The 12,143-nt window shown below is 55.1% G+C and overlaps 1 long non-coding RNA gene across 1 annotated transcript; it reads right to left on the bottom strand.

Annotated features, from left to right (window-relative positions):
• Positions 1 to 206: 206 nt before the first annotated feature.
• On the bottom strand, positions 207 to 12,069 carry LOC149119817 (uncharacterized). The gene is made up of 3 exons (XR_016227434.1): positions 11,207 to 12,069; positions 10,116 to 10,462; positions 207 to 742 (listed from the first exon to the last, which is right to left on the bottom strand). It is a non-coding gene; the product is annotated as an uncharacterized LOC149119817 (long non-coding RNA).
• Between the last annotated feature and the right edge of the window lie 74 nt (positions 12,070 to 12,143).

Raw genomic sequence — 12,143 nt, 5'->3', positions numbered from 1 at the left:
CAGCCTGGACTCACCGAGGGCGTGGTCAGCCTGGACTCACCGAGGGCTTGGTCAGCCTGGACTCACCGAGGGCGTGGTCAGCCTGGACTCACTGAGGGCGTGGTCAGCCTGGACTCACCGAGGGCGTGGTCAGCCTGAACACACCGAGGGCGTGGTCAGCCTGGACTCACCGAGGGCGTGGTCAGCCTGGACTCACCGAGGGCATGGTCAGCCTGAGCGCACCGAGGGTGTGGTCAGCCTGGACTCACTGAGGGCGTGGTCAGCCTGAGCGCACCGAGGGCGTGGTCAGCCTGGACTCTGCCCGGGAGCCGCTCCAGCCACAGAGAGGACGTCCTGCTGTTCAGGTCCACGAAGGCTGGGAGATCCGCTGGCGGATGAGCACGGCAGCTGTGTTCATCCTTCTGAAAATGTGGTCGACTTTACACGTAACTGACAATAAGAGCTGTATGTTCCGATACATTTTGCGACGTGAAATGGCTGTCAGGCTGCCTTAAATACCCATCGCCTCACATACTTAACATCCTTCTATGTGGTGAAATGTTTAAAGCTGATATTTCTGCGATTTTGAAGTTTACAGAGCATTCCTATTTACTACACTCGGCATTCTGCGGCAGCCGTCGCCGTGGGGCGTGGTTAATGCGTGGGCGTGGTTAATGCGTGGGGCGTGGTTAATGCGTGGGGCGTGGTTAATGCGTGGGGCGTGGTTAATGCGGAAGAAACGTGTCCAGGCGGGACAGCGGACCTGTACAAAGGGAGGAAGGAGAGCAAAAGCCGTCACTCTGGTGTGTTTGCACGTGCATGCCTAAGTATGCACATGTGTGTATGCGTGTACATGTGTGTAACTGCGTGTATGTGCATGTGCATAAGCATGTCTATGTATTGTGAATCTGAAACTCCAAAAAAACCCTGACTTTTTATAATGATTTATTTATTTGTTTGGAAGGCAGAGTTACTGAGAAAGAGGCAGAGAGAGAGAGAGGTCTTCCATCTGCTGGTTCACTCCCCAGATGGCTGCAATGGCCAGAGCTGAACTGATCTGAAGCCAGGAGCCAGGAGCTTCCTCCAGGTCTCTCACGCAGGTTCAGGGGCCCATGGACTTGGGCCATAGCAGAGAGCTGGATCGTACATGGAGCAGTCAGGGCCTTTATGGGATGGCGGCACTGCAGCTGGCAACTTTACCCGTTACACCACAGCGTCGGCCCCAGTAACTGACTTTCTACAATACCTGACCATAGTCTCAAAGAATCTCTCCCCCAAGAACCTTACCACAGGGGGAACTTGTGACCTCACGGTGCAGCAGGCAGGAAGCTGTCACATTGGCTGCAGCAGCGCGGACGGCACCACCGGTCGTGAGTTGGGGTGGAGTCCGGTGCCTCCCGCATGACACCGTGCTGCACACCACATCACCTCCGCGTCAGGCTCGCCAGCAACGTGGGCTCCAAGTCCACCACGGGGAGGGCGCCTGCCAAACGAGACTCCGAGACGTTCCGTAAAACGACTGCAGGGAGCTCCCTGAAACGTTTTAAGGGGGTTGTAAGAGAGATACCCAGTGAGGAACCATCCTGGACCAGTGGGGACCCTGAAGACGTAAAAACTGGATGTAACATGGGAGCCCGGGCTGAATCCTGGCCCCAGGAAAACAAACACAAACAAAGCCAAGCCACTGAGCTGCCTGCCCCTCAGCCGGACTGCAGTGTGACCCCATGCGAGTGACCTGCCCAGCCGGCGCGAGGCGGGGCTCTGTGATGCCCTGCAGGACTGAAATGCTCACCTCGTTACATCTCGCCTGTCAAACACAGTTGGGCAAGAATTAAGCGTGGCCAAAGTAATCAAAGTCTTGGGAGGAGCTGAGTGAAGATTCTGACTGCCAGCTCCAGTCGTCTCGAGCCTACTTGGGTAATAAGTGGGTTTTGTTAGCAAACAGTGGTTGAGTCTGTTAATATCTGTGACAATGGCCGGACACCCCACGCTGCACTTGAGTCCCTGCGTCCCCTCGTCGGGGCTGGGACGCGGCCGGCCGGGGGCGGGGGGACAAGAGGCATTTCACGATGGGTACATTCTTGACTGTTTCTACATGCGCCTCCTCCCATCCGAGCCTATTTACAAAAGCACTTTCCCTGCACATAACTGTGATGGCCTCGCCCTGGGAAACTCGTGACTGTGTCTTTGTAAGAAAAACCAGGAAGAGAAAGATCCACTCCCATGTAGGCAGATCCGCTGGCATCCCCGCTGTTCCTTGTTGAAAAGGGAGATTTTCGGCCAGGACCTGCGTTAAGTCCAATGACGAGGTGGTGACTGCAAGCCCACTCGTTTCCGTCAACTCTGGTCTCGATGCCGTTCCCCGAAAGGCTGTCCCAGTGGCAACAGCAAATCCCAGCAAGCACAAACCAGCAGAACTGCTTCCCGCCGCGGGCGAGGTCTCCACGGGATACTGGGCATTGGGAATTCTCGGCAGAAGCAAGAACAGAGGTCACGGGACGGCTCTGACCAGAGCTTCTCTTCTGGACCCTGGGCCACGGCTTCTTCCTCTTTAGTGTTGAGTCGGGTGAGGAGCGAGATTCGCCCTCCTGGGGTTTGGCTGCAGGAAAGAGCGCTGTTTAACCCCTGGGCACCGTAGTCTGTGATGCTGCTGTGGTTCTGAGTCTGTTCTTGGATTCTTTGTAACATCCGTGTTCTGTGATGTCATATGTGGGCCACGTCTCTGTTGAGTGAATGGCATTGTTCCTAAGAGCGTCAGACACTGCCTGCCTGCCTGGCCTTTCTCACTGGACAGGGTTTCTGCCCCGAGCCTGGTGCTGGGCTATGAGTATCAACTTCAGCTCTTAAAAAGACTACAAGAGTCTCATGGCTCTCCAGGCACCAAATTAGGGGCCGGCGTTGTGGTGTAGCAGGCAAAGCCGCCGGCTACAATGCCAACACCCCATATAGGAGCCAGTTCATGTCCTGGCTGCTTGACTTCCAATCCGGCTCCCTGCTAGTGCACCTGGGAAAGCAGCAGAAGATGGCCCAAGCGCCTGGGCCCTGCACCCTTGTGGTGGGAGACCAGAAGAAGCTCCTGGCTCCTGGCTCCAGCCTGGCCCCTCCCAGTCACTGGGGCCATTTGGGGAGTGAAGCAGCAGATGGAAGATCTGTCTCTCCCTCTCTCTCTGTAACTCTGACTTCCAAATAAATAAATAAATCTTAAAAAAAAAAAATTAGCAATGCTTCCAGGGTGCAGTATAATTACGGATTTTCCTAAATAATACAGATATGCTCTGACTTAATGATAACAGTTTTACTGTGAAATACAATTGTGATAATTTCTAAGTATCTCATTAATGAGATTTTGTAACTCTTATTGGCAATACTGTGAAATGCCTTTTTGTTTCAACAAGTTTCTAAATTATTAATTTCATCTGTGATAGAAAAGCATTTCAGAATTTTCTTCTGGAAGTAAAATGTTTGTTCCTCAGAAGTCTTTTTTTTTTTTTTTTTTTTTTGACAGGCAGTTAGACAGTGAAAGAGAGAGAGAGACAGAGAGAAAGGTCTTCCTTCCGTTGGTTCACCCCCCAAGTGGCCACTACGGCCGGCACTGTGCCTATCCGAAGCCAGGAGCCAGCCGCTTCCTCCTGGTCTCCCACGCGGGTGCAGGGCCCAAGCACTTGGGCCATCCTCCACTGCACTCCCGGGCCACAGCAGAGAGCTGGACTGGAAGAGGAGCAACCGGGACAGAACTGGCGCCCCAACCGGGACTAGAACCTGGGGTGCCAGCGCCACAGATGGAGGATTAGCCTAGTGAGCTGCGGCGCCGGCCAGAAGTCTTTTTTTTTTTTTTTAAGATTTATTGATTTATTTGAAAGTCAGAGTTACGCACAGAGAGAGAGAGAGAGTGAGAGAGTCTTCTATCCACCGGTTCACTCCCCACATGGCTGCAATGGCCAGAGCTGTGCCAATCTGAAGCCAGGAGCCAGGAGCTTCCTCAGGGTCTCCCACCTGGGTGCAGGGGCCCAAGCACTTGGGCCATCTTCTACTGCTTTCCCAGGCCACAGCAGAGAGCTGGATCGGAAGTGGAGCAGCCGGCACTCAAACCAGCGCTCATATGGGATGCCAGCACTGGAAGCGGCAGCTTTACCTGCTACACCACAGCGCTGGCCCCTCCTTGGAAGTTCCCATCCCACGTGGCAAAATTTGTGCGAACAAATCGAAACAAAATGTACTTCTCTTATGTGTCTATGTCTCTAAAACCCCAACAATCAGATGAATAACCCCCCTCATTTACACACACGTTATGCATTTCTCCACCAGGATCTCAGAAAGCTGAGAGAGAGAACAAAGGGTTTTACTCTGAGTCTCGGCTCCACCCTCAGGTGTGGCCTTGGAGGAGACATTTAGTATCCTTGCTCCCAGGATATTCTAGAAAGTGAGTAGGTCGTTCATTTACTGCGCAAAGACCATGTGCTAACGCTGTTCTAGGCACTGGGAAAACACCCACACTTGGGGGTGGACAGGTTTCTGATCTGCGCGCTTCTAACCTAGTGTAGAAGACAAGACCACAGAGACAAACGCATCAGTGGTCGCAGGAGGCAGGAAAGAAGTGGTGATGCAAACACAGTCCAGCGGCAGGGCTGTGCGAGCCTAGGAGTAGGGGTGTGGGGAGGGAGGTCAGGGAAAGTGCATCTGAAGGTGGGAACATCTCGGGGCTGGCGCAGTGGTGCAGCAGGTTAACACCCTGGCCTGAAGCTCCAGAATCCCATATGGGCGCCGGTTCTAGTGCCGGCTGCGCCTCTTCTAATCCAGCTCTCTGCTGTGGCCTGGGAAAGCAGTGGGTGATGGCCCAAGTCCTTGGGCCCCTGCACCCATGTGGGAGACCCAGAAGAAGCTCCTGGCTTCGGATCAGCGCAGCTCTGGCCGCTGCAGCCAACTGGGGAGTGAACCAGAGGATGGATGATCTCTCTCTCTCTCTCTCTCTGCCTCTGCTCTCTCTCTGTAACTCTGACTTTTAAATAAAAATAAATAATTCTTAAAAAAAAAGATAGGAACATCCAAGTGGCAGTTCGAGTAATAAGAATTCAGAGACAGAAATCTTAGAGTAAATATATTCCAGGCAAAATTTATTCCCGAGGTGGGAATTTATATATTCCGTAAAATATCTGCAGCTGGAAGTTTCGCACCTTAGAACAGTGTCCCGCACGCGTGCCCTTGGTCATCGTCTGCACCAGTGGGACGGAGCCATCCTCGTGCAGGCCAGCTTCCATCAGACGAGCCTGCCATTCATCTGATGCGACTGCTCCGAGGTGGCTCGGACTTTCTCGGCCCCCGTCCCTGGGCAGCACGGCCCCTCTCTCCTACCAGAGGGTGTGGAAGCACGGAGGACGGAGGAAGCCGTGCTGCCCCTGAAATCCAGGTCACCCCCCCCCAGACTCCTGACCACCCAGAATTTCGTCAACCACCTAATATTTTCAGCAGGGTGAGAACAGGAAACGTTCCAACACTTGTAGCTAGTGCGGACAGAATTGACGCTGACAAAGATAGTTAGAACCTGGCAGCTAATAGAGAGCTGCACGTGGATCTGATACAACATTGACTCTGCAGGGGATGAATGCATTACGCTGTGCGTGTGCTATGCTGTGCTAACTTAGATCGAAAAATCTGTCAATCACTGACATTGTCCTGTCCAGCCCCGTCCACTGCAAGAAGTCCACAAGACAATCATGGAGCACGCGACTGCCGTTGCCATAGAACACGGCACAGGTACACGGGCTCCTTCTCCCACACCCCGGAGACACCTGCAGGAAGTGGCTCTGACGGTCACAAGGCACTGAGACCTCCGGAAATCATCCTGTAAATTCCGCAGGATAGTTTTTTCTGTCCTCCTCGGGCATCAGACTTTAAAAAGCGCCGTGTCGATGCCATAGCTACCACCACAGCCCTCGCTTAAATGCGCTTTCCCCAGGTAGCCAATCCCTTCCACCTGCACAGCCTGGATCCGTCCGTAATGCGCAGCCCATGCAAGTCAGCTCAGCAGAGACCCCGGGGCAAGACTGTGCTCATGGGGCCCCCAGTGGAACCCACCACTGTGCAAAGGTGGGCAGAAGCGCACCCCAAAGATGGAGCCCTTGAGAGGGTGTCTGTCTGTGGGGACTGTCAGAGAGGGCCCAGGTCATTAGCTCTGCCCCAAGGAGAACTGGCCAGAGCCAGCTCACTTCTCTGGGGCCGGTGACCGTGGCCACTCCCGACAGGGAGGATGACCCATCGGTGCATGAGCCGCACTTACTAGTTGGGTGACTTCAGAAGCGTTAGCTTCTGTGTTCCCTTTAAAACAGGAAGTAGGCTGGCACCGTGGCTCACTAGGCTAATCCTCCGCCTGCGGCGCCGGCACACCGGGTTCTAGCCCCGGTCGGGGCGCCGGATTCTGTCCTGGTTGCCCCTCTTCCAGGCCAGCTCTCTGCTGTGGCCAGGGAGTGCAGTAGAGGATGGCCCAAGTGCTTGGGCCCTGCACCCCATGGGAGACCAGGAGAAGCACCTGGCTCCTGGCTTTGGATCAGCTCAGCGCCGTAGCAGCCATTTGGGGGATGAACCAATGAAAGGAAGACCTTTCTCTCTGTCTCTGTCTCTCACTAACTCTGCCTGACAAAAAAAAAAAGTAGTAGTAAGGAACCTGTTTCTCAGGTGCCTCTGAGGCTTGGACCAGGCATAAGGAGAGATGAGCACAGCTGTGGCAGTAATGGGAGTGGCTCCGCCTGCTGCCAGCATCGTCGTCCTCTTCCTCCTCTTCACCGCCAGCGTCCAGGCCCCCCGACAACCCTTCTCCAAACAGCAGCCCTTGTCTCACACCCCATCCCCTTGTCCTGCTAGAGAGCGGGTTACTTACACTGTTTTACAGTTGGTTAATTTATTATTTGTTAGAAAGAGGGAGGGGGGAAGGGGAGGGAGGTGGAGGGAAGGGGGAGGGGAGGTGGGGGAGGGAGGAAGCTGATAAATTCTTAGTGAAACTGGGAAGGCGGACAGGCAGCCGTGCACAGGAGCGGTCAGGACTTCGGAAGACACAGCGTGTGTGTCACTAATGTGGCCCCCCAGAGTCAACACTCCAAGCAATTAAAGACGAATAATTTGCTGAATTATAAGATGGTTTACGCATGGCTTCAAACCTGAAAGCCTTTTGTTTTTCTTATTTCAGTCCATCAAATATATTGTCTTGTAGTGCTTAAGTTTATTTTCTTACACATGAACTTGTAAAAATGCGATAAAAATTAAATGAGCTTAGTTAATTTACCTGGAAAAGGAGTATTTTCCTATTGAATAGCTGAGAGGAATGTGATCTAACATGCTGACATTTATTTCTGTTGCATAAATCAAAAATATTGAGGAGCATGACTAATACTTTTGTTTCAATGGGAAATTTATTTAATCAGAAACATCCTACAGTGTCAGCGCAGAATAAATAAGTCACAGGAGACTATTTAGAGAATCAAACTTGTAATTTAGCTGTTTGCTTTCAGAAATGTCTAATGAATCACTTTAAGACACACAGGAACTATCAGGAAACCTGTGGGCTCACGGCTGTCTGAGGTCATGTGCAGAGCGTTACGGGCGACACAAGCAGTGACTGCACAGGGCGTGCACGCTGGGTGGGCGCTGGCCAGGGGCTTCACATGGCCCCCCTGCCCCAATGCAGGATTGGAGTCTGCACAAAAGGACATCATTAGGGGACTCTGACAGCTGAACGGGGTTTAACTGTTTAATATCAATAGCAAACCAGAGCAAGCATCCTGAGTTTGCTTTTAATTAATTAATTAAATTTATTTGAAGGGCAGAGTTATAGACAGGGAGAGAGAGGGAATCTTCCACCTGCTGGTTTACTCCCCAAGTGGGCACAAAGACCAGGGCTGGCCCAGGTGGAAGCCAGGAGCCCAGAACTCCATCCGGGTCTCCCACATGGGTGGCAGAGGCCCAAGCACTTGCGCCATCTTCCTCTGCTTTCCCAGGAACGTCGGCAGGGAGCTGGATCAGACGGGGAGCAGCCAGACCCAAACCTGCACTCGCTGGGGATGCTGGGAGCTCAGGCGAGGGCTTACCCCGCTGTGCCACACGCTGGCCCCGAATGTCCTGATGTTGGTCATCACCTGGAAGCTGCGCAGGTTTTTTTCTAATCGTAGGAAATACACACTCAAGTGACTAGACGGCAAATTGGCAATTTATTGTCATTGGGCTCAGGGGGAGGTTCCTTGTGGTATACCTACAACCTGTGTGATCCTTTGTGATTCTTTCAAACTAAAAACACATTAAGTTGATTACCCTCAAGCGTCTCTGGCTCCAGCGGTCTAGGCTGCACTTCCGCTGGAGGTGGCTGCAGCCCCTATGGCCCGCAGCGTTCCCTGGACCAGCGGGCCAGCCCAACTCAGTTCAAGGAGATGGGAGGGTACTGGGGAACAGTTGGGACGGCCACGAAAACCTCAGGCTGGGGGTGGGGCGGGGGGAGCAGCGCTGATGCTTGTATCTCTGTCTGTGGGCCAAAGTACGCCAGGCCAGGTAACTTGGGGCCACCCCACGGCAACAGGTCGGTAATGCAGCCCACCACGGTGTTGTAGACACAGCAAAACGAGGCGCCGGGGGACCCTGAAGACGGGCACACACACCTGTCTATCAGGTCCATCAGTGGACCTAAAGCCCGGAATGTCCCCCACGGCTCCTGACCTTGGCTGGCGATTCATAAACGTCGGGGCACTTCATCCTCCCACCTCCCAGTCACCAAAGCTGCAGGTTTCCCTTCGCTAGGGAGAGTGAGGAACATCTTGGGAGAGTGAGGAATATCTTGGGAGAGTGAGGAACATCTTGGCTCTCTCTGCCCTTTTCTCTCTCCTGTGTGAAGCAGAGGCTGGAGTTAAACGCTCCACATCACGGCTTCGTTTGCATCACTAATTATGCATTTCCAGGACCGCTTTCAGGTCTTGAGCATAAAGTACCTGCGGAGGACGCAGCTCCGGTTTCCAGGGCGGTCATGCATGAGGGTGGGTGTCCTGGCCCTGCCGCCTGGGACAGCGGCCTCTCTATTGGAGTTCCCGGGTCTGGGTCCTGGCTCCGCTTCTGATCCAGCTTCCTGCTAACGTGCGCCCTGGGAGGCAGCAGGTGTGGCTCAGGACTCGGCTCCTCTCCACCCTCCCGGGAGACCCAGAGGGAGTGCCCGGCTCCCGGTCCCGGCATAGTCACGCCGCGGCTGCTGCAGGCATTTCAGGAGTGAGCCGGTCGATGAGATCTCCACCCACCCCTCTGTCTTTCAAGTAAACACAAATAAAGGAGTAAAACAACAAAAAATTAAATACCCAGAATTCTGTACACCTTGTAATCCAGCCACAATGCGTGTCAGTCAAGACGCAGAAACAGGCAAGTGTATGGTGCAGCAGGTTACGCCACCACCGTCCTCGCTGGTACCACGTGAGCCCCAGCTGGAGTCCAGCTGTTCTGGCCCAGCTCTGTGCTGACGGCCTGGGAAGGCGGTGGCAGACGGCCCGAGTGCACGGGCCCCTGCACCCACCTGGGCGGTCCAGATGGAGGTCCAGGCTCCCGGCTTTGGCCTGGCCCCGCCCCACCCTTTGTGGCCACTTGGGGAACGATCAGTGGTTGAAAGACATCCGTGTGTGTGTGTGTGATTCTGCCTCTCAAATAAACAAATGAATATTTTAAAAAGTGAGAATGGGTAACGAAAATTGACTATAAAGAAACATAATAAAGCCATTGAGAAAAAAGAAAAGGAAATTAAAAGGCATTTGAAGCAGTTATGAAAATTAGCAGCCGAACGCCCAGGTCCAAATGCAGGTGACACGCGTCCCTCCCACGGTCGGCCACCGCCTGCCCCAGTGAAGTGGAGAGAAACTCGGAAGTCAATCTAAGCCCCTCAACCATTTGCGGATTTGGAAATGATGGGTGCGGAATACAACAAAGCTTAATCCCCTCATCCAGATTGGAGGGGAACGCATTCAACTCCGGGTGCACCCCGCCTGTCTGTCCCGAGGGAATGCCCACCCACTGCCCTCAGACCGGAAGTCACGTGTCCCCCGCCTGCCCTCTGACCCGGAAGTCATGTGTGGCCCGCCTGCCCTCTGACCTGAAAGTCACATGTCGCTCGCCAGCCCTCTGACCTGGAAGTCGGAAGTCACGTGTGGCCCACCTGCCCTCTGACCCGGAAGTCACGTGTTGCCCGCCTGCCCTCTGACCCAGAAGTCACATGTCGCTCGCCAGCCCTCTTACCTGGAAGTCGGAAGTCACGTGTGGCCCACCTGCCCTCTGACCCGGAAGTCACGTGTGCTCGCCTTCTGTCAGACTCCGCAGGCTGCCCCAGCTCAGGTCTGCTCTGCCCGCAGCTAACAGTTTGTGAATTCATGGCTGCAGCTCCTTCCTCCTCAAGCTTTGAATCAAACGTGCTTCCTCCCTTTTAGGGTGATATATGCTTTACCGCCTCTTCGAGGTGCCAGTGCTGTGAACTATTCTAAATAAAAACGGTCTCATTTAAACGTCAGGGGAAGCGCGCCGAGAGATGGCGGGAGATGCGATGCTGCCGATGCGCGCCTGGTCTCCCCTGCCGCTCGTCTGCCCGCCTCTCCTGAGGGGCGCGGCGCAGCAGCGGAGCTAAGCCGGAGGCGCAGCTGCGTCGCAGATTCCTTCTGCTTGTTGTTTCCCCTGAATTATTTTTCTGAGGCGAAAGGCTGAACACGTGGGGTGGCTCAGGCACGATCGTGTGGACAGTCTGGGTTTTAATGTGCCTCCTTTTAAGATGGAGGCGACAGCGATTCCGTCTGCTAGAACTGCGTCCGCAGGCTGGGGGGAAGCGGTCGCTGCGGCGTGGGCAGGCTCTGCGTCCCCGGGAAGCGGGCCCGCGCACGGCGTAGTGTGCAGACTCCGCCGAACGCCCGGACGCGCGCGGACCACGCTGTGCAGGGCAGCCGGGCAGCACGCGGCTCCGCCGGCCTGGGGGAGCGCGATCCCGGCGCCGCCTGCCGGGTCCGAACTTGGAAGCGACTCCGCGCCAGCGTCACCCTGTGCAAGCGCTTCCTGATCCGCTTCAAAGCATTTCATTGTTCCTTTTACCCGCGAGTGGGAGAGAGCGAGAGGGAGAGAGAGCGTGGGTGGGCGGGTGGAGAGAAGTCTCACCTACTGATTCATCCCCAAACACCCGCAAGTCGGAGAGAGAGAGAGGGAGAGAGAGCGTGGGTGGGCGGGTGGAGAGACTCACCTGCTGATTCACTCCCCAAACCCCCGCGAGTCAGAGAGCGAGAGGGAGAGAGATGGTGGGTGGGTGGAGAGACTCTCACCCACGAGTCAGAGAGAGTGAGAGGGAGAGAGAGCGTGGATGGGTGGGTGGAGACAAGTCTCACCTGCTGATTCACTCCCCAAACACCGCGAGTCGGAGAGAGAGAGCGAGAGGGAGAGAGAGCGTGGGCGGGTGGAGAGAAGTCTCACCTGCTGATTCATCCCCAAACACCGTGAGTCAGAGAGAGCGAGAGGGAGAGAGAGCATGGATGGATGGTGGGTGGAGAGAAGTCTCACCTGCTGATTCACTCCCCAAACCCCCGCAGCAGTTAGGGCTGGGCCAGGCCACACTGAGAGCTGGGAACTCAACCCTTCCATGTGGGTGCCAGGGACCCAACCACTGGAACACCCTGCTGCCCCCGGGGCCCCCGATCGCATGAGGCTGGGCAGGGACTAGGACGCGGGCAGTCTGATCGGGATGCAGCCGTCCCAAGCGCTGTCTTGAGGAACACTTTCCCGATTGGCTTCTTGCCGGCCAGGGGGAGACTCTCGGGGTCACCTCATCCCTGCTGCACTTGGCCAAGACCAGAAACGCAGAGATGGCCTCGCACTCTCCTTCTCTGAGGCTACTTTCTTGCAAGAGTTGAGTGTGAATTCTGGTTGCGTCTAAAAGGTGTCCCCTGCCACGGGGCATGGTCTCAGGAGAACCGCCTTGTGAGCTGGGCGTAGCTGGGATCACCCTGCACCCACGGCCCAGTCCGCTTCCGCATGCTTATTCTGGCCATTTGCGTGCCGGTGAAGCTGTCAACCAATGTTTTCCACGTCCCCCCGGCTCGGGGTGGGAACCCACCCGCAACTTCTGGGAGGCTGCCTCCTGGACGCGGGACGCTGAGTGCTACTGCATCCCGGCGTCCCCAGAG

Source organism: Oryctolagus cuniculus, chromosome 21 (assembly GCF_051225735.1).
Source record: "Oryctolagus cuniculus isolate XC-2025 breed Fujian yellow rabbit chromosome 21, ASM5122573v1, whole genome shotgun sequence".
NCBI classification, from domain to species: domain Eukaryota; kingdom Metazoa; phylum Chordata; class Mammalia; order Lagomorpha; family Leporidae; genus Oryctolagus; species Oryctolagus cuniculus.
This window is presented reverse-complemented; position numbering and strand designations above follow the sequence as displayed.